At 46.8% G+C, this 20,675-nt stretch overlaps 1 protein-coding gene across 1 annotated transcript in view; it reads right to left on the bottom strand.

Moving 5' to 3' along the window:
* Positions 1-20,675, bottom strand: part of LOC137570836 (saccharopine dehydrogenase-like oxidoreductase) — a 452,635-nt gene that overhangs the window by 308,494 nt on the left and 123,466 nt on the right. The gene's annotated exons all lie outside the window — the stretch shown is intronic.

The raw sequence follows: 20,675 nt of genomic DNA on the forward strand, positions 1-20,675 counted from the left end.
TGGACCTCTATTGCTTGGATTGCAATAGGTGAATGTGAGTCATCTGGTGCTGTCATTCTCCCCCGCTGCAGCTGCCTTCTCTGCTGGACTATCGTATTCACTGGAATGGAGGCTGCATGGTGGATGTCTAGTTTGGGAGGAAATCGGTTGTTCGGTGGCGGGGGTGGTTATGTAATTCTGTCTGGGGAATGGCTTCCGGTTTGGCGGTGTCCAGAGCTTTCTGCTATTGCCAGGCTGAAGATGCAGAGGGAAAGTGCTGCTGCTGTGATATCTGGCGCCCTCTTCACAGGGGTGCCCCAGCCCCTGAGTGCAAATGTCCCAGCCATTCATCTCTCACTCTGCATTTTGCCGCTGCTATTCCCTGCATTGTGCACCCACAGAGGAAAGCGGGCTGTTGCCCATAGCAACCAGTAGCTCGGCTGCCCCGGTGTGTGCGGCATGTTGCTGTGCAGCTGCATCTTCTGATTCTATTACGACAAGATGGGGGGGCCCAAATCAATTACTTTGCTTAGGGCCCCATTTAGCCTTAATCCGGCTCTGCACACACACACACACGCATGGATTTGATGGATGTTCTGATTGTAACATGGGTTGAAGTATTTATCCATCTATGGTCCTCTCTGTTGCCTGTTTTGTAGTCAGTACTGCACCACAGATGTAGACATTATGTTAATAAGAAAAAAAAGACTTGTGCAGCACCAATTCTTGAATGTAGTAGTAAACGCCCATTAAATAGCAATGCACACATTTTTGTGCAGTGCACATCTGTACTTTCTGCAATAAATACTCTAGATGTACTTGGCTGCTGGGGTCTTATATTTTCTCACTGTCATTTAAGTGGGAGTAGCTTTAATAGGACATTCTTTATGGCTGGCAATACAGCAATGTAATCATCTTTATGGATGATCAAGTGAGATGCAAATAATTAATAACAGAGTTCATGTTGGATATTTATAGTTGGCTTAAAGAGGAGCTGTCATCCATGCTATCTCTGAAAAAAAATCACATATATAAGTAGGTAACATAAGTATTGCACTGTCCACTTTTTGATGTCAATCATTTTTCTACAGTAAAAAAAAGAGAAAATGAGTCTAAGCACTTCCCATTTTAAGTGTGGCTATTTTGAAGCCAATCCTGATGTCATATCCTCCCTTAGTCTCCTCTGCCTGATTGCCCGCCCTCCACTACATAAAGTGCATTGTCTCAGCATGAGAAATACTGGCCAATCAGAGAGGAACAGATGTGTGGGAGGGGAAAACAGGAGGGAAAGAGGGTTCAGCCAATCAGGCTGCATTAGTTAAGTTTGAGGGGGAAGTATAGAAGCAAAAAAGAACAACCCAGCATGCCCTGCAACTTCCTTTTTGTGTACCAAATTTTGCATGTGCCAAATAAGAGTCAGTTAAACTGGGAAATGATCATTTATCAACAAGAAAAGTAATAGTGATTTTAACTTTTGAAATTGCCTGGTTATTACTTGTTTACCAGATACAAATAAATAATTGATTTTTGATTTGATACCCGACAGTTACACTTTAAGAGAGCTTAATGCCCTATTTACATCTTATTATCTTACACTTAGTTGGGTAGCGTGTCATCACTAACAGACTTTGTTATGAGTTGTTCTGGGTGTTCTGTCTAGGCTCTTTGAAACTATAGACAAGCAGGGCTGCTGCTTGTCTATAGTTTCATCTGTGTGCTTTCAACTTTATTATTCTGGTATGCTGTGTGGCTGCCTGTAGGAAGTGTCTCTCATAGGAATGAAACTGCTCAGATAATAATGATGACCAGGGGCGTTACTAGGGTCCTTTGAGATCGGGGGCACCTGTGGGCACAAGGTGGGGGGGTGTATGCGGCAAAAAATGGGCGTGACCATACAATGAGTGGGTGTGGCCATGGGTGGGGCCAAATTTACATTTACAGATAACGGGCCTGCCCATCAAAATTTTGGATGGAGCCCCATGTCCTTTATTTAGATAATTTACAATCAGTATAGGCATAGATCAAAGATGTATACGCACATACAATTTTTATTAGTCAATCACTGACCAATTTTACCACCCCCATGCAGTAAGTGGGTCAACAGACAATGAATTTGATGAACTGAGCTAAAATTGGCTAATCAAAATTGTATGTGTGTACCAGGCTTTACAGCGAATACTGTACATACTGAAAGTAGCAGGGATCAGCACACACTGCGGCTAGTTTACTATCAGTACAGGCACAGAGTACCAGCTTATACTGTACATACTGGAGGCAGCAGAGATCAGCACACACTGCAGCTAGTTTACTATCAGTACAGGCACAGAGTAACAGCTTATACTGTACTTACTGGGGGTAGCAGAGATCAGCGCACACTGCAGCTTTTTACTATCAGTACAGGCACAGAGTAACAGTTTATACTGTACACACCATAGGTAGCAGGCACGGAGGAGGAACAGAGAGCGGTGGCGTCATAGCAACGCTTCCTGTCGGGGATACAAGTGCCCAGGGCCGGATTTGTGCTTTGTACCGCCCAAGGCCTGCTGTCACCAACTGCCCCCTTCCCAACTATTAGCATACTCCCCCTTCCCCCCCCCCCCCTCCCTTCCTCAAAGTGCCTCTCTATTCTGCATCGTAGTCTAGAAACTAAGAAAGGGAAGATTTATCCACAACACCCGTGAATGCTAAAGTTTCATTCATAATTTGTTTTTGGGATGGTTTCTCAAAACAATAAAAAACAATTAAAAATACCAGAGATGGGTGTTCCAGCCATTAAAAAATAACTAAGCAAATCATTGATATCACCTTATTTCACTATTTTACATACAATAACATTAATAATGGGTATTGCTGCACGATATGCAGTTGATCTGCCTGAGAAGGTATATAGTACAGTGTGGGACTCATTTGAAGTAATCCTGAGATAGCGGAAACAAGTTGAGTTTTACTTACCTGGGCCTTCTTCCAGCCCCATGTAGTCATTAAGGTCACTCTGCATTCTCCGATTCCCCTCCATTCACCCCAAATAAAGGGTTTCAGCATGAAACTTAAGCCTGGTACACACCATGCAATTTCCTAGCAGATCCACAGGTCGAATTGATAATTTCCAACAGGTCCAATCAGTTCTGGATTGATAATGCAAATGCAATCGATTTTCCAATCACTACTGCACAAAAATGATTGTGATCGATCAGGAGCTGATCAGACCTGTTGGAAATTATCGATTTAACAAGAAATTAGATGATGTGTACCAGACTTACTAGACAGACAGGAGGGTTGAAAGGGACAGGTAAGACAGAGCCAGAAAGGAGGAAAAGAGAGGAAGAAACAAGTAAGTAGCAGAGAGCCATATACACTGGCTGCAGCTTCAGGAAATCCCTCCATGCCCCACTGGCTGCAGCCTGCAGGGAGAAAGTATAATCTCCGGAAGCCGACAGTCTCTGTGTCAGGAAGGCTCCTCTGCATCTGCCTCTGATCTGTCCCCAAGTGCCTGCTCTCAATGCCTGGCATAAGTACTGCACTATAGTACATCACAACTCTCATACTTGAAGTTGCAGGCAAGTGAAATCTCATGCCTCTAGGAGCTGTCAACAGGAGGGACCACATGGCCAGTGTTACTGCACTGTGATTGGAGAGCAGTAAAAGACTGCAGCGCACATAGTGGCACACTCACTGTCGGGGCGTAGAGCAGAGCATGTTGTGCAGACGCTGATACAGTGCTGGAAACAGGTACTGCACAGCCACTCTGTTATGTTGACAGCTGAGCACAAAACCAGCCTTGCAAGTGCCCCGCATCACTGTCCAGAGGTTCGTGGCACAGTGGGCGGGATCCGTAGCACGTGCTTCGGATCTATAACCCTAGCGACGCGCCTGATGATGACTGCACAGTGCACACAGATCACACAGCAGCCAAACTGTTGTTTCAGAGCTTCTTTCTCAGCAGAACAGCCCCTCCCATGTCATCAGAGCTCTGAGTATGCAAAGCAGGAAAGCTAAGCCAGGAGGGGGCAGGCTTGAAAAGACTTCACAGAAGACTGACTCAGCTATAATGATTCCAGGTCAAACCTAGACTGAATGCTCAGTCAGGGATTCTTATCAGAACTAATAACAGGCAGATTGAGCAGAGAAGGATGAAACTAAAAGCAGGGTAGGTCTTTACTGTCATGTTCCCACTGATAAATGTAGTAAAATACATGAGGGTGCTTCGTCTCTGGTTCTCTTTAACTGGTTGCCGACCCCGTCACCCAGATGAGCGTGGCCGCGTCAGCAGCCCCAGGACCGCCTAACGCCATAAAGTCCTGGGGCTTCATTTTGCAGGAGATCACGCACATCTCCTGCTTGGTAGGCGGAGCTCCGCCTTCAGTCTCCCAGTGGCGATCGCCGCTTGGAGACTGTTAGATGGCAAAACCGCCATCTGTAAACCTGTGAAGCACGGCTGTACCCCTGGGTGGCAAGACAGCGATCTGCTGTTATAGGCTGAAGCCTATGACAGTTGATCGCTATGATTGGCTGGCTCTGGGATGAAGGGACGGGTGAGTAAAAAAAAACATTTATTAAAAAAAAAGATATTTGTAAAAAAATAAATAAATATACATCAGACCCCACCAACAGAGAGCTCTTTTGGTGGGGAGAAAAGGGGGGGGGGGAGGGGGATCACTTGTGTGCTGTGTTGTGCGGCCCTGCAGCTTAGCCTTAAAGCTGCAGTGGCCTATTTTACAAAAAATGGCCTGGTCTTTAGGGGGCATAAAGCCTGTGGTACTGAAGTGGTTAAACCCTTTTGTTTATATGACCATACTTAGAGGACGAGGGTGGACGAAAAGGACGCCGCCATAGACTTTAATGCAATTATCGTTAATACGACGAAAAAAGCAGAAAAAAAGGGCGCCGCAAAAAATATCGTTAACAACATTAGAACATTATAGTTTTTGAAGTAGTTATGATTTTAGACGCTTGCAACGTTATAGTTTTTGTCATATTATTTTGTTTATATGTACAGATTTTATGTTATCAAAGATATCATTTCTATGTGTAAAAGGGTGTTTATGCAGAGGGAGTGGTGAGGGTTAGGCAACACCAGGGGGGGGGGGTGGTTAGGGTTAGGCTCCACTGGTGGGGGAGTAATTAAAGGGACTCCGAGCTCACGAAAAAAAGAAAAGTTGTACTCACCAGGGGCTTTCTCCAGCCCAGTGCTGGTCGGGAGGTCCCACGCCGGCGTCCTGGCTCCTCTCCTTCTCCCCGCTCCGGTATAGCTGACAGGCCGCAGCCCGGGCGACACTCGGTGGAGTGTCGGGCTGCAGCTTCCGCGTATGACGCGGATTACGTCACACGCCGGCCGCCTCGCGTCATCACGGCGGCCGGCGTGAAAGTACTGCGCATGCGCGCTTTAATCGCGCATGCGCAGTACTTTCACGCCGGCCGCCGTGATGACGCGAGGCGGCCGGCGTGTGACGTAATCCGCGTCATACGCGGAAGCTGCAGCCCGACACTCCACCGAGTGTCGCCCGGGCTGCGGCCTGTCAGCTATACCGGAGCGGGGAGAAGGAGAGGAGCCAGGACGCCGGCGTGGGACCTCCCGACCAGCACTGGGCTGGAGAAAGCCCCTGGTGAGTACAACTTTTCTTTTTTTCGTGAGCTCGGAGTCCCTTTAATGTTAGGCACCACCAGGGGGGGGGGGAGTAATTAGGTTTAGGCACCGACAGGGGAGTGATTAGTTTTAGGCACCACCAGGGGAGGGTTCTGTGTGAGAGTAGGGTTGGGTTAAGCTGTATTATTGAATTACGTAACAATTTTTAACGTTAATATATTTTCATTATTATTTCCCGTCTGTAATCATAATGGTATTTAACATTAAAGGAGTGATCCAAGCTCCTAAAAAAAAGATCCACTTACCTGGGGCTTCCTCCAGCCCGTGGCAGCTGTCCTGTGCCCTTGCCCCAGCTCTGTTGGCTCTCGGTGTTCTGCGCTGGTGCAGCCAACCTCGCCAGGTCGGGTTCTGGGTCGGCCTCTTCTGCGCTCCATGGCGCGGGTCATGTGGTCTCTCCGACATCATCAGGACGGTACTGCGCAGGCGCAGAACTTCTGCGCCTGCGCAGTACCATCCTGATGATGTCGGAGAGACCTTCGTATATTTTTGGGAGGGTGGGGGGGATCGGTAAATTATCCGCACCGGGTGTCAAATACCCTAGCTACGCCACTGCCGTGGGGATTCATGGTGGCATCTGGGAGTGCCCCAGGGGACCCCCAGATACCAGCCCCATATATTAAAAAATACATATATTAAAAAAATACATTTATGTAAATGCTAATACATTATCTTTAATGTTACTTTATTTAAACTGTGACTTTTTTCCTCTAACTTTAACATCGATTTTCTCAAAAACTATAAGGTCTTTTTGAAACTTTTTTCCTCTTGTTCCCACTGTCCTCTTTATCATAGTCTGCAAATTTGATGTTTCTAGCACGTAACGGGGCTTTCATATTAACCGGTAAAGTCGTCTGCCAGTGACTTTAACCACTTCGCGACCGCCTAACGCACAGCGGCGGCCGGGATGTGGAGCCCGCAAGGACCAGCTCACCCACAGAGGCAGCGGTCCTTGTAAGGGCATGGGCGGAGCTATCGCGTCATCCGTGACGCGATCCTCCGCCCGGGATCGATAGCCTGGCATTTTGTCTCCGCTCGCCGGCCACTTAGCAGCGCCGGCGAGCGGAGGAATCCGCAGAAGGAGCCAATCAGGGAGTATAAGGCACTTTGTTAGGTAAACAAAGTGCCTTATACATGCTTCCTCCTCGCCTCATGGTCTCATTGTTCCAGAGACCACCAGCGAGGAGGAAGCACTTGTAAGTTACATTGCCCACAGCTGTATTTTGCCCACAGCCCCCCTGATCTCCCACCCCAGGCTTCATACCCCCCCCCCTGATCACCCCAGCAGACCCCTGCCCAGCACCCTTGCACCCCTATAACCCCCCCCCCCACACCTGCCACTAACTAGTGATGCTGTCCCTTAGTTTAGGTCCCTAACTGCCTCCTAGTCACCCCTGATCCCCCCCCCTACCTTTAGATCACCCCCAGACCCCATCCCAGACTACCCCCCTGTATACTGTATACATCTGTATACAGCTACCTTACCCCCTGATCCCCCTCTGATCCCTCTCTGATCACCTGTCTATCACCTGTCCATCACCCCTCAGCACCCCCACCCATCAGAGCAGACCCTAACTGCCCCGCGGGGGTAACCAATCACCTGCCCAGACCCTCGATTGCCCTCAAACCCCCTCCTGATTACATCCCCTGCTCTTTGCTTACATCTGTCCTCCCCAGCAATCACTAACTGATCTGCGATCAGTAACCCCCTGTGTCTGCCTCTCATCAGATCAGGACTCAGTCTGCCCCGTGCGGGCTCCTGATCAACCCCCCACCCCCTCAAATCACCCTCAGACCCCCCCCTAATCACCGTCCGAGTGCATTGTATTTGACTGTGCTGTGATTGTATTCGATTGTGCTGCGATTGTATTCGATTGTGCTGCGATTGTATTCGATTGTCCCGTGATCTGCTTTGATTGTCCTGTGATTGTTTGATTGCCTCTGAGACCCCACTTCCCACCACACCCAACCCCACCCTCCCCCCAACCACCTTCAACCACCACCTTCTGAGTGCATCAGATTTGCTTGTACTGCGATTGTATTCGATTGTGCTGTAATTGTATTTGATTGTCCCGTGATCGGCTTCGATTGTCCCGTGATTGTTTGATTGCCTCTGAGACCCCACTTCCCACCACACCCAACCCCACCCTCCCCCCAACCACCTCCAACCACCACCTTCTGAGTGCATCAGATTTGCTTGTGGTGCGATTGTATTCGATTGTGCTGTAATTGTATTTGATTGTCCCGTGATCGGCTTCGATTGTCCCGTGATTGTTTGATTGCCTCTGAGACCCCACTTCCCACCACACCCAACTCCACCCTCCCCCCAACCACCTCCAACCACCACCTTCTGAGTGCATCAGATTTGCTTGTGCTGCGATTGTATTAGATTGTGCTGTAAATGTATTTGATTGTCCCGTGATCGGCTTCGATTGTCCCGTGATTGTTTGATTGCCTCTGAGACCCCACTTCCCACTACACCCAACCCCACCCTCCCCCCAACCACCTCCAACCACCACCTTCTGAGTGCATCAGATTTGCTTGTGCTGCGATTGTATTCGATTGTGCTGTAATTGTATTTGATTGTCCCGTGATCGGCTTCAATTGTCCCGTGATTGTTTGATTGCCTCTGAGACCCCACTTCCCGCCACACCCAACCCCACCCTCCCCCCCACCACCTCCAACCACCACCTTCCGAGTGCATCAGATTTGCTTGTGCTGTGATTGGAGTCGATTGTGCTGTAATTGTATTTGATTGTCCTGTGATTGTTTGATTGCCTCTGAGACCCCACTTACCACCAACCCCAATACCTCTCAAATACTCCCTTTTGCTAGGTAGGTGCTCTTTTTTTCTGGGTAGTCTCGGAGGAAAACCCCATAAATTTAGCAGTCCACAATGGCAAGAAGGGGGCTTTCCGATGAGGAGGTATACAGGTATATGGACCAGTCGGATGAGATCTTTTGGGAAGAATCATCCGTCGAATCATCCGGGTCCGAATTTGAACCTGTGGAAAGCAGTGGTTCCCTGACCGAAAGTGATGACGAGGCTATGGTCCCGGGTAGAGCCAGGCGTACCAGACCCCATGTCGTTAGACCGCAGGTGGCGCAGGATCCGCCTCAAGGGCAGCAGGGTGGTGCTAGCGCTGATGATAGTTTTCTTGGTGAGGCAGGCACCAGCAGCGCAGCATCTCCTGGACTTGGTACCAGTACTTCTGTAGACCCTGGTGAAGTAGTGAGCGCCAGCATGGAAGTTTAAACTGGTACGGTGGCAAGTGCAGTAGTACCCCCGTCGCAGCCACCAAGAAGTAGACGAGCCCGCAGTACCCATAGACTCCCAGAGGTGCTGGCACAACCAGATTGGCAATCCCCTGATTCCGCCGCACCCGTAGTGCCCCCTTTCACCGCCCAGTCTGGAGTCCAGGTGGCGACAGCTCATCTAGGAACGGCCCTAGACTTTTTGCAGATGTTCATCACCCAGGTTCTCTTGGACTTAATTGTGGTTGAGACCAACCGTAAAGCCACACAATTCATCACCGAGCACCTGGAGAGCAGCTATGCCCAGCCTTTCCGGTGGAAACCAGTCCAAGTTTCCGACATTAAAATCTTTTTGGCCCTTATCCTTCACTTGGGACTAATGAAACAGAATGTATTGCGTTCGTATTAGTCTACGAACCCAGTACATCATGTTCCCTTGTACCCTGCTGCCATGTCCAGGACACGATTTGAGTCCATCCTGCGCTTCCTGCACTTCAACGACGACGAAACCTGTCATGAAAAGGGCCACCCTGCTTATGACCGGCTCCACAAAATTCGGCCCCTCATAGACCACCTGTCATCAACATTTGCAGATGCTTATATCCCTGAACAGAACATCTGCGTAGACGAGTCCCTCCTACGCTTTACCGGGCACCTTGGCATCAAACAGTACATCCCAAGCAAGCGCGCCCGGTATGGGGTGAAACTGTATAAGCTCTGTGAAAGGGCCACAGGCTATACATGTCGTTTTAGGGTCTATGAGGTAAAAGACTCAAAATTGGAGCCGGTCGGATGCCCTGACTACCTGGGGAGCAGTGGAAAGGTTGTGTGGGACTTGGTGTCACCCTTGTTCCAGAAGGGGTACCATCTTTTTGTGGACAATTATTACACAAGTGTGGCCCTCTTTCAGCACTTAAAGTTAGAAGGAATCCGATGCTGTGGCACTGCGCGGCCTAGTCGCCAGGGCTTCTTCCAACGGCTCGTTACCACCAGACTTGAATGGGGGCAGAGGGCCGCCTTGCGTACTGAAGACCTGCTCGCGGTGAAATGGAGGGACAAGAGGGACATTTACTTTCTGTCCACTATTCACACAGACACGACAGTCCAAATTCAACGGGCAACTGCGGTCATTGAAAAGCCCCTTGTCGTCCACGAATATAATGTCAACATGGGAGGGGTGGACTTCAATGACCAGAGGTTAGCGCCCTATTTAGTTACCCGGAAAACAAGACACTGGTATAAGAAAGTGTCTTTTTATCTGATTCAATTGGCAGTTTACAACAGCTTTGTTCTCTACAGTAAGGCTGGGAGAACTGGATCTTTCCTTCAATTTCAGGAACAGATCGTTCTGGACATCCTGTATCCAGGAGGTGCCAGGCCCCCCCCCAGATGCAACTAGCCGACTGCATGGAAGGCATTACGCCTATCAGCTTCCGTGTGCCCCAGGTCAACGCATCCGAAGAAAACGTTGTCGTGTCTGCAGCAGGGCTGGAAGAAGGACTGACACCGTTTATTTTTGTCCCAAATGTCCTGACCAGCCTGGCCTATGCATAGGGGAGTGTTTTGAGGCATCTAGTTAAAAATGGCGCCGGCAAAAAAATGGCACCCCCTTCTGCCCGATATATGTTTAAAACGATATTTATCGTTTTAAAGGTTAAAATAGTGCAGACCTTTTGAACGAAATTTATCGTTTTAAAACTTTTTTTTTCCGTGCCTGAACGATATTTATCGTTTTAACCCTTGCTTTGCTGCCGTTTGGAAAATATCTGCCCGCCGGCTTTAATGTTTAATAGCAAAGCCCCCTTAAAAGCTACAAACACCAAATTTGCAGGGAATGTTAAGAAGAAAATTGTGAACAAGAGGAGAAAAGACCTTATAGTTTTTGAGAAAATCGATTTTGAATATTCTTCTTCTGACCGTGGGAAAATTAAACGCCCGCCGACTTTAGCGGTTAATAGCAAAGCCCCTTTAATTGCCAGAAACACCAAATATGTAGGGAATGTTAAGAAGAATAGTGGGAACACGAAGAAAAAAAATTGTTCAAAAAGACCTTATAGTTTTTGAGAAAATCGAGTTTAAATCTTCAAAGAGGAAATGTATCTATTTAAATCGCGTACTGACATTTCCGTGGAAACTTTTTCCGCCGACTTTAGAAGTTAATAGCAAAGTCCCCTTAAATCCTTAATTAAAATTTGTGGGTTATGTTCAGAGTGTGGGAAATGTTTTGAAAAAAATGACGTGGGGTCCCCCCTCCCGAGCCTCTGTAACCCCTTGTCTCCCATGCAGGCTGGGATAGCCAGAATGCGGAGCCCCGGCCGACTGGGGCTTCGCACCCTGAGCTATACCAGCCCGCATGGTCCATGGTATGGGGGGGGCTTCGGGGGGGAGGGGTGGCCAAGCCTTCCCCTCCCCCCCGGAGCCCTTGTCCAATCCATGGACAAGGGGCTCTTCCCCAGCTCCGGTGCCCCAGGAGGAGGTGGGGGCGACGACTCCCTGGGGGGGGGGGTTCATGTTGGCATCTGGGAGTCCCCTTTAAGAAGGGGACCCCCAGATGCCCACCCCCCTCCCAGGAGAAATGAGTATAGGGCTACTTTGTACCCCTTACCCATTTCCACAAAGGGTTAAATGAAATTAAAACACAACAACGAGAAAAGTCCTTTAATGTTCTAAATTAACCAGAAATACCAGAATCGATTCATTTGATTCAATACAAAAAGAACCGGCTCATTTAAGAGCCGGTTACTATACCTTAGGATGCGTCCTGTGCGGACGTATAGCTGCCAGCTCCGCTGTCTCTCCCCGTCTGCCTGCACCTGTCACCCTCACCTAGGGTGGCACCCATGGGTGCACCAGGTGCCAGGCTAGGTGAGGGTGACAGGTGAGGAGGCGGGGAGGACAGCGGGAGCCGTGCTATGCGTCCCTACGCAGGACGCATTGTAAGGTATAGTATTCTAATTGGCGTGGGAGATCTTCAATCAAGTTAATTGAAGATCGCAAGATAAGAGGATATTGTTATTCGTTGGATCATTTCCGAGGATATATTGGCGTGGGAACATTTTTTTTAAAGGTACAGGTAAGAATTTGTGGTTAATTAAGATTATTAAAATACTTTTCTCGTGGTTGTGTTTTTATTTCATTTAACCCTTTGTTGAAATGGGTAAGGGGTACAAAGTAGCCCTATACTCATTTCTCCTGGGAGGGGGGTGGGCATCTGGGGGTCCCCTTCTTAAAGGGGACTCCCAGATGCCACCATGAACCCCCACAGGGAGTCGTCGCCCCCCACCTCCTCCTGGGGCACCGGAGGTGGGGAAGAGCCCCTTGTCCATGGATTGGACAAGGGCTCCGGGGGGGAGGGGAAGGCTTGGCCGCCCCTCCCCCCCGAAGCCCCCCCCATACCATGGACCATGCGGGCTGGTATAGCTCAGGGTGCGAAGCCCCAGTCGGCCGGGGCTCCGCATTCTGGCTATCCCAGCCTGCATGGGAGACAAGGGGTTACAGAGGCTCGGGAGGGGGGACCCCACGTCATTTTTTTCCAAAACATTTCCCACACTCTGAACATAACCCACAAATTTTAATTTAAAAAAAAAAATTCAATTTTTTTTTTATATTGTTTCCCAGTATCTTTTTAACCACTTGCCGACCAGGGGAATTTTCACTGATCGGTGCTGCGTGGGCTCTACAGCCCGCAGCACCGATCAGCAGTGCAGCAGGGCGATCAGACTACCCCCCTTTTTTCCCCACTAGGGGGATGTCCTGCTGGGGGGGTCTGATCGCCGCCGGCCATTAGTGGGTAGCGGGGGGGGCTCCTCAAAGCCCCCCTCCGCAGCGTTTTGTGCACTCCCTCCCTCCCCTTACCTCCCTCTCCCTTCCTGGGCTGCGCAGGACGGATATCCGTCCTGCGCATTGTGGGATAGGCTTCAGCCTATCATATGCCGGCGATCCCCGGCCAATCAGAGGCCGGGGATCGCCGATCTGACTTACGGCGCTGCTGCGCAGCAGCGCCGTATCATGTAAACAGCGGGGATTTCTTCCCCGCCTGTTTACATTTTGCCGGCGAGCCGCTATCGGCGGCTCTCCGGCTGTTCACAGAGACACCCTCCGTGAACTGACATGGAAAGGCCGTTTCCATGGTAACCCGCAGACGACCAGTTTACGCCAATCGGCGTTAGCTGGTCGTCAAGAGGTTAACATATCCTGCAAATTTGGTGTTGCTAGGATTTAAGGGGACTTTGCTATTAACTGCTAAAGTCGGCGGAAAAAGTTTCCACGGAAATGTCAGTACGCGATTTAAATAGATACATTTCCTCTTTGAAGATTTAAACTCGATTTTCTCAAAAACTATAAGGTCTTTTTGAACAATTTTTTTTCTTCGTGTTCCCACTATTCTTCTTAACATTCCCTACACATTTGGTGTTTCTAGCATTTAAAGGGGCTTTGCTATTAACCGCTAAAGTCGGCGGGCGTTTAATTTTCCCACGGCCAGAAGAAGAATATTCAAAATCGATTTTCTCAAAAACTATAAGGTCTTTTTGAAAAAAAAAAATTTCCTCTTGTTCACAATTTTCTTCTTAACATTCCCTGCAAATTTGGTGTTTGTAGCTTTTAAGGGGGCTTTGCTATTAAACATTAAAGCCGGCGGGCAGATATTTTCCAAACGGCAGCAAAGCAAGGGTTAAAACGATAAATATCGTTCGGCACCCTGAGCTATACCAGCCCGCATGGTCCATGGTATGGGGGGGCTTCGGGGGGGAGGGGCGGCCAAGCCTTCCCCTCCCCCCCGGAGCCCTTGTCCAATCCATGGACAAGGGGCTCTTCCCCACCTCCGGTGCCCCAGGAGGAGGTGGGGGGCGACGACTCCCTGGGGGGGGTTCATGGTGGCATCTGGGAGTCCCCTTTAAGAAGGGGACCCCCAGATGCCCACCCCCCTCCCAGGAGAAATGAGTATAGGGCTACTTTGTACCCCTTACCCATTTCAACAAAGGGTTAAATGAAATAAAAACACAACCACGAGAAAAGTATTTTAATAATCTTAATTAACCACAAATTCTTACCTGTACCTTTAAAAAAAATGTTCCCACGCCAATATATCCTCGGAAATGATCCAACGAATAACAATATCCTCTTATCTTGCGATCTTCAATTAACTTGATTGAAGATCTCCCACGCCAATTAGAATACTATACCTTACAATGCGTCCTGCGTAGGGACGCATAGCACGGCTCCCGCTGTCCTCCCCGCCTCCTCACCTGTCACCCTCACCTAGCCTGGCACCTGGTGCACCCATGGGTGCCACCCTAGGTGAGGGTGACAGGTGCAGGCAGACGGGGAGAGACAGCGGAGCTGGCAGCTATACGTCCACACAGGACGCATCCTAAGGTATAGTAACCGGCTCTTAAATGAGCCGGTTCTTTTTGTATTGAATCAAATGAATCGATTCTGGTATTTCTGGTTAATTTAGAACATTAAAGGACTTTTCTCGTTGTTGTGTTTTTATTTCATTTAACCCTTTGTGGAAATGGGTAAGGGGTACAAAGTAGCCCTATACTCATTTCTCCTGGGAGGGGGGTGGGCATCTGGGGGTCCCCTTCTTAAAGGGGACTCCCAGATGACAACATGAACCCCCCCCCCCCCCAGGGAGTCGTCGCCCCCACCTCCTCCTGGGGCACCGGAGGTGGGGAAGAGCCCCTTGTCCATGGATTGGACAAGGGCGCCGGGGGGGAGGGGAAGGCTTGGCCACCCCTCCCCCCCGATGCCCCCCCCCCCATACCATGGACCATGCGGGCTGGTATAGCTCAGGGTGCAAAGCCCCAGTCGGCCGGGGCTCCGCATTCTGGCTATCCCAGCCTGCATGGGAGACAAGGGGTTACAGAGGCTCGGGAGGGGGGACCCCACGTCATTTTTTTCAAAACATTTCCCACACTCTGAACATAACCCACAAATTTTAATTAAAAAAAAAATTCAATTTTTTTTTTTAAATATTGTTTCCCAGTATCTTTTTAACATATCCTGCAAATTTGGTGTTGCTAGGATTTAAGGGGACTTTGCTATTAACTGCTAAAGTCGGCGGAAAAAGTTTCCACGGAAATGTCAGTACGCGATTTAAATAGATACATTTCCTCTTTGAAGATTTAAACTCGATTTTCTCAAAAACTATAAGGTCTTTTTGAACAATTTTTTTTCTTCGTGTTCCCACTATTCTTCTTAACATTCCCTACACATTTGGTGTTTCTGGCAATTAAAGGGGCTTTGCTATTAACCGCTAAAGTCGGCGGGCGTTTAATTTTCCCACGGTCAGAAGAAGAATATTCAAAATCGATTTTCTCAAAAACTATAAGGTCTTTTCTCCTCTTGTTCACAATTTTCTTCTTAACATTCCCTGCAAATTTAGTGTTTGTAGCTTTTAAGAGGGCTTTGCTATTAAACATTAAAGCCGGCGGGCAGATATTTTCCAAACGGCAGCAAAGCAAGGGTTAAAACGATAAATATCGTTTGGGAGCAATACAAATGTAAATATAAACGATAAATATCGTTTTTAAAGCCGGCGCCATTTTTTAGCTGTCAAAAACGAAAAATAACTAGCGATAGTGGTTCTCTATGGGGCGCCGTTTTTTAACTACGATAACTGGCGCCATTTTTAACGGACCCCGTTTTGAGAGGTACCACGAGCAGGTACACTATTAGAATCTAGGGAACTCCAGACACAGGAGTAGGCACACACTCAGTGGTCTTTTGCACATTGTCGCAGGGAGAGGAGAGGTAAGCTTGAAAACCAAACGGGTAAGCATAAAAGTCGGAAGAAGGATCGGTTTCCATGCTTGATATTGCTGATCTGTCCTGGGTTGGCGATATAAGACGGCATGTTTGAATTTCCCTTGAGTGTGGACACCCCCGGTTTATATGTGATTTACTTTGGGCCTATGATGATGCTTTAATGCCACACAGAGTCATCTCTATTGGCAGGCATATTGCTGTATCCTACAGGCATAATGCTGTATACTAAAGTTCTGAGGTCCAGTCACATAAGTTGGTGGCTCACCCTGAGTGCAGGGTGGCACGGGGTGTCTCTCTCCTGAGGTTATCACTGCCATTGATGTGGAGGAAGATCTGCCATTCATGTGGAGCAAGGTATGTTTGCCGTTCATTTTTCCTTTCAGCCCAGAGTGCATTACCCGTATACCCAATATAAGGAGTATAGCAGAAATTTCTAATACTGGCCATACATGTAATGATTACAGAGACCCTAAAATGCCAGGACAGACTCCACAAATGACCCCATTTTGGAAAGAGGACACCCTAAAGTATTATGTGAGGTGCACGGTGAGTTCATAGAAGATTTTAGTTTTTGTCACAAGTTAGCAGAATTTTTTTTCCATTAACTTGTTACAAAAAATAACATTTTCAATGACCTCACCATTCCCCTCATGGAATACCTTGTTGTGTATTCTTTCCAAAATGGGGTCATTTGTGGGGTTTGTTAACTGTCCTGGCAAGTGGGTGGGGTGGGTGGGTGGGGTGCTACATTTTGAGCACCCCTGTAAAGCCTAAAGGTACTCATTGGACTCTGGGCCCCTTAGCGCAGTTAGGGTGCAAAAAAGTGCCACACATGTGGTATCGCCGTACTCAGGAGAAGTAGTACAATGTGTTTTGGGGTGTATTTTTACACATACCCATGCTGTAGTTAGCGGAAAATGACACTTTGTGAAAAAAACCTATAAAAATCTATTTCCGCTAACGTGTGACAAAAAATAAAATCTTCTATGAACTCACCATACTACTAACGGAATACCTTGGGGTGTGTTCTTTCTAAAATGGGGTCATTTGTGGGGTTCCTATACTGTCCTGGCATTTTAGGGGCCCTAAACCGTAAGGAGTAGTCTTGAAACGAAATTTCTCAAAATGACCTGTGAAATCCTAAAGGTACTTATTGGACTTTGGGCCCCTTAGCGCAGTTAGGGTGCAAAAAAGTGCCACACATGTGGTATTGCCGTACTCGGGAGAAGTAGTACAATGTGTTTTGGGGTGTATTTTTACACATACCCATGCTGGGTGGGAGAAATACCTCTGTAAATGACAATCTTTTGATTTTTTTTTACACACAATTGTCCATTTACAGAGTTATTTCTCCCACCCAGCATGGGTATGTGTAAAAATACACCCCAAAACACATTGTACTACTTCTCCCGAGTACGGCAATACCACATGTGTGGTTTCAAATCAGAAGGAACCCCATTGGTCTGCTAAGGACCAATGGGGCTCCTTGGAGCCCAAATACAAAGATGCTTTAGAGAGCTCTGAGCTATATAGCTCAGAGCTCTGTCGGGTCCGTGCAGCGCAGACGCGTATGCGGCGGCGGCGAGTGACGTCGGGTGCGGCGTAGTTACAATGTAACAAAGTTGTTACATTGTAATAACTTTGTTACATTGTAACTGATAGAACATTTCCGAGGCTATTTCGAGGGATCATTTATTTAAAGGGACAGGTAAGTATTAACCACTTTACCCCCAGCGGTACGAATTTCTCCTTCCCTTTTTTCCCCCCTAAAAAACCAGGGACGGAGAAATCCGTACCTTCCGCGCTACCGCCGCTGTCCGCGCTCCCGCCGCTCGTGTGTGCGCACCCGCCGCTCGCCCGGAGATCAATGAACGGGAAAATCCATTCCCGTTCGTTGATCTAGCCCCCGCAATGATCTGCTGCTTCTTTCAGAAACAGCGAGATCATTGTGAGTCTCCCAGCCTCCTACTGCTTCCTGTAAGCGTCCTTCCGGACGCTTACAGGTCGCATGTAAACAAACACTCTGTGGCCATCTTGTGGCCAAATAGTAAACTACACCCTAAAAGCATTTTACATATTCAAACATTACATTTACACAATAAATTAACTCATTACCTCCCACACTCCCCAATTTTTTTTATTTTTTTTTGTAATTTAAAAAAAAAAAATACAATAAAAAAAAACATAAATAGTTACCTTAGGGACTGAACTTTTTAAATATTTATGTCAAAAGGGTATAACACTGTTACTTTATAAACTGCGGGCTTGTAATTAGGGATGGATGCAAAACTGAAAAAAATGCACCTTTATTTCCAAATAAAATATTGTCGCCAAACATTGTGATAGGGACATAATTTAAATGGTTTTATAACCGGGACAAATGGGTTAATACATTTCATGGGTTTTAATTACAGTAGCATGCTTTATTTAAAAACCATAATGGCCGAAAACTGAAAAATAATAATTATTTCCCACATTTTTTCCTATTTCCCCATTAAAACACATTTAGAATAAAATAATTCTTGGCATAATGTCCTACCTAAAGAAAGCCTAATTGGTGGCGAAAAAAACAAGATATAGTTCATTTCATTGGGATAAGTAATAATAAAGTTATAGACGAATGAATGGAAGGAGCGCTGAAAGGTGAAAATTGCTCTGGTGGTCAGGGGGTAAAACCCCTCAGTGGTGAAGTGGTTAATAGTTAATTAAGAATATTAAAGGACTTTTTTCGTGGTTATGTTTTTTGTTCAATTAAAATACTTTTTCTAAGTGTTTGTGTGTTTATTTACTTTTAACTCTTAAAGGAAATGGGTAAGGGGTACAAGTACCTCTATACTCATTTCTCCTGGGAGGGGGGGTGGGCATCTGGGGGACCCCTTTTTAAAGGGGACTCCCAGATTCCACCATGAACCCCCCCCAGGAAATCATGGCCTCCACCTCCACCGCCCATCGGAGGTGGAGAAGAGCCCCTTGTCCTTGGATTGGACAAGGGCTCGGAGGGGGAGGGGAAAGCTTGGCTGCCCCTCCCCTTCCGAGACCCCCCAATCCATGGACCATGCGGGCTGGTATAGTCAGGGTGCGGAGCCCCACGCGGCCGGTGCTCCGCATTCTGGCTATCCCAGCCTGCATGGGGGACAAGGGGTTAAAGAGGACTGGGAGGGGGGACCCCACGTCGTTTTTTTTTTTTATATTTCCCACACTCAGAATGAAGTAAGTAAAACTCTTCCCACTTGGGGGAATGTATGAAAATAATACACTATTGTTACCTGTGCAAAAAAAACTGACATTTTCTGCATTTAAAAGACATTTTCGCCCTTGAAACTTAAAAATCGATTTTCTCAAAAACTATAAGGTCTTTTTGAAAAAAATGTTTTCCTCTTATTCCCACTGATCCCCTTAATATACCCTGGGAATTTGGTGTTCCTAAACTTTAAGCAGGCTTTGCTATTAACCGTTAAAGTCGGCGGGTTTTTAAATGTTTACATTTTTCCTTTGAAACTTTAACATCGATTTTCTCAAAAACTATAAGGTCTTTTTGAAAAAAAAATTTTCCTCTTATTCCTCCTGATCTCCTTAATACATTCTCCAAATTTGAGGCTTTTAGCATTTAAGGGGGCTTTGCTATTAACCCTTAAAGTCGGTGGCTTTTTTATATTATACGGAGAGTAACGGTTTAACGCGAAATTACGGTAGCGTTTAATGCGAAATTACGGCATGAACGAAACACGAAATTACGCGTTGAAAATTCTGCTTACGGTATTTTCAATTACGATTTTAATGGCAATTACGCTACTGTAATTTCGCATCGTAATCGCAAATTTCGCATGCGTAATTTTAGTAATGCGAAATTACGAAAATTTCTGCTCAACTCTAATTATACTACTTCTCCCGAGTACGGCAATACCACATGTGTGGCACTTTTTTGCAGCCTAACTGCGCTAAGGGGACCAAAGTCCAATGAGCACCTTTAGGCTTTACAGGGGTGCTTACAAATTAGCACCCCACAAAATGCGAGGACAGTAAACACACCCCACAAATGACCCCATTTTGGAAAGTAGACACTTCAAGGTATTCAGAGAGGGGCATGATGAGTCCGTGGCAGATTTCATTTTTTTTTTTGTCGGAATTCTAGCCCCTCATGAAACATGACAGGTGGTCAGAAAAGTCATAGATGCTTGAAAATGGGAAAATTTCCTTTTTGCACCATAGTTTGTAAACGCTATAACTTTTAACCAAACCAATAAATATACACTGAATGGGTTTTTTTTAATCAAAAACAGGTTTGTCCACATTTTTCACACTGCATGTATACAGAAATTTTACTTTATTTGAAAAATGTCAGCACAGAAATTTAAAAAAATCATTTTTTGCCAAAATGCATATCTTTTTTGATGAATCTAATAAAAAGTAAAAATCGCAGGAGCAATAAAATAGCACCAAAAGAAAGCTTTATTAGTGACAAGAAAAGGAGCCAAAATTCATTTAGGTGGTAGGTTGTATGAGCGAGCAATAAACCGTGAAAGCTGCAGTGGTCTGAATGGAAAAAAAGTGGCCGGTCCTTAAGGGGGGTAAAGCCCACGGTCCTCAAGTGGTTAATGTAAAAAATTCATACTGATAAAAATTCGAACTTCGAACAGCCCAAGTTCACCAGGAATTGTCCACCAGCAACCTGTTCAGACCATCTCTACTGAAAAATGTTTAAAAGATTTTTTAGAAGATCTATTAGCGCCAAGCAATAAGTAGGTAAAAGGAGTCACATTCATTTTTCATCTATATAAAAAAAAATTGCTTTTAGGGCCATGTCACACAAAAGGTATTGTTGCCACCGCTAGTTGCATCTACCAAGATGTTATCTTATGCAGCTGCCAGGAACTATGACATACTGTGCTATTGGAACCAGATTACTAATTATGTAGTGTGTCAATGTTCTTGGCAACTTTGTTAAACAGCATTAGCACCAGTTAATAAGCAGTTTAGTTTCTGCAACGTTACTAGGGAACCACATGGTATGCGGGTATAGAGAACGGAG

This window comes from Hyperolius riggenbachi, chromosome 4 (genome assembly GCF_040937935.1).
Source record: "Hyperolius riggenbachi isolate aHypRig1 chromosome 4, aHypRig1.pri, whole genome shotgun sequence".
In the NCBI taxonomy this organism is placed as follows: Eukaryota; Metazoa; Chordata; class Amphibia; order Anura; family Hyperoliidae; genus Hyperolius; species Hyperolius riggenbachi.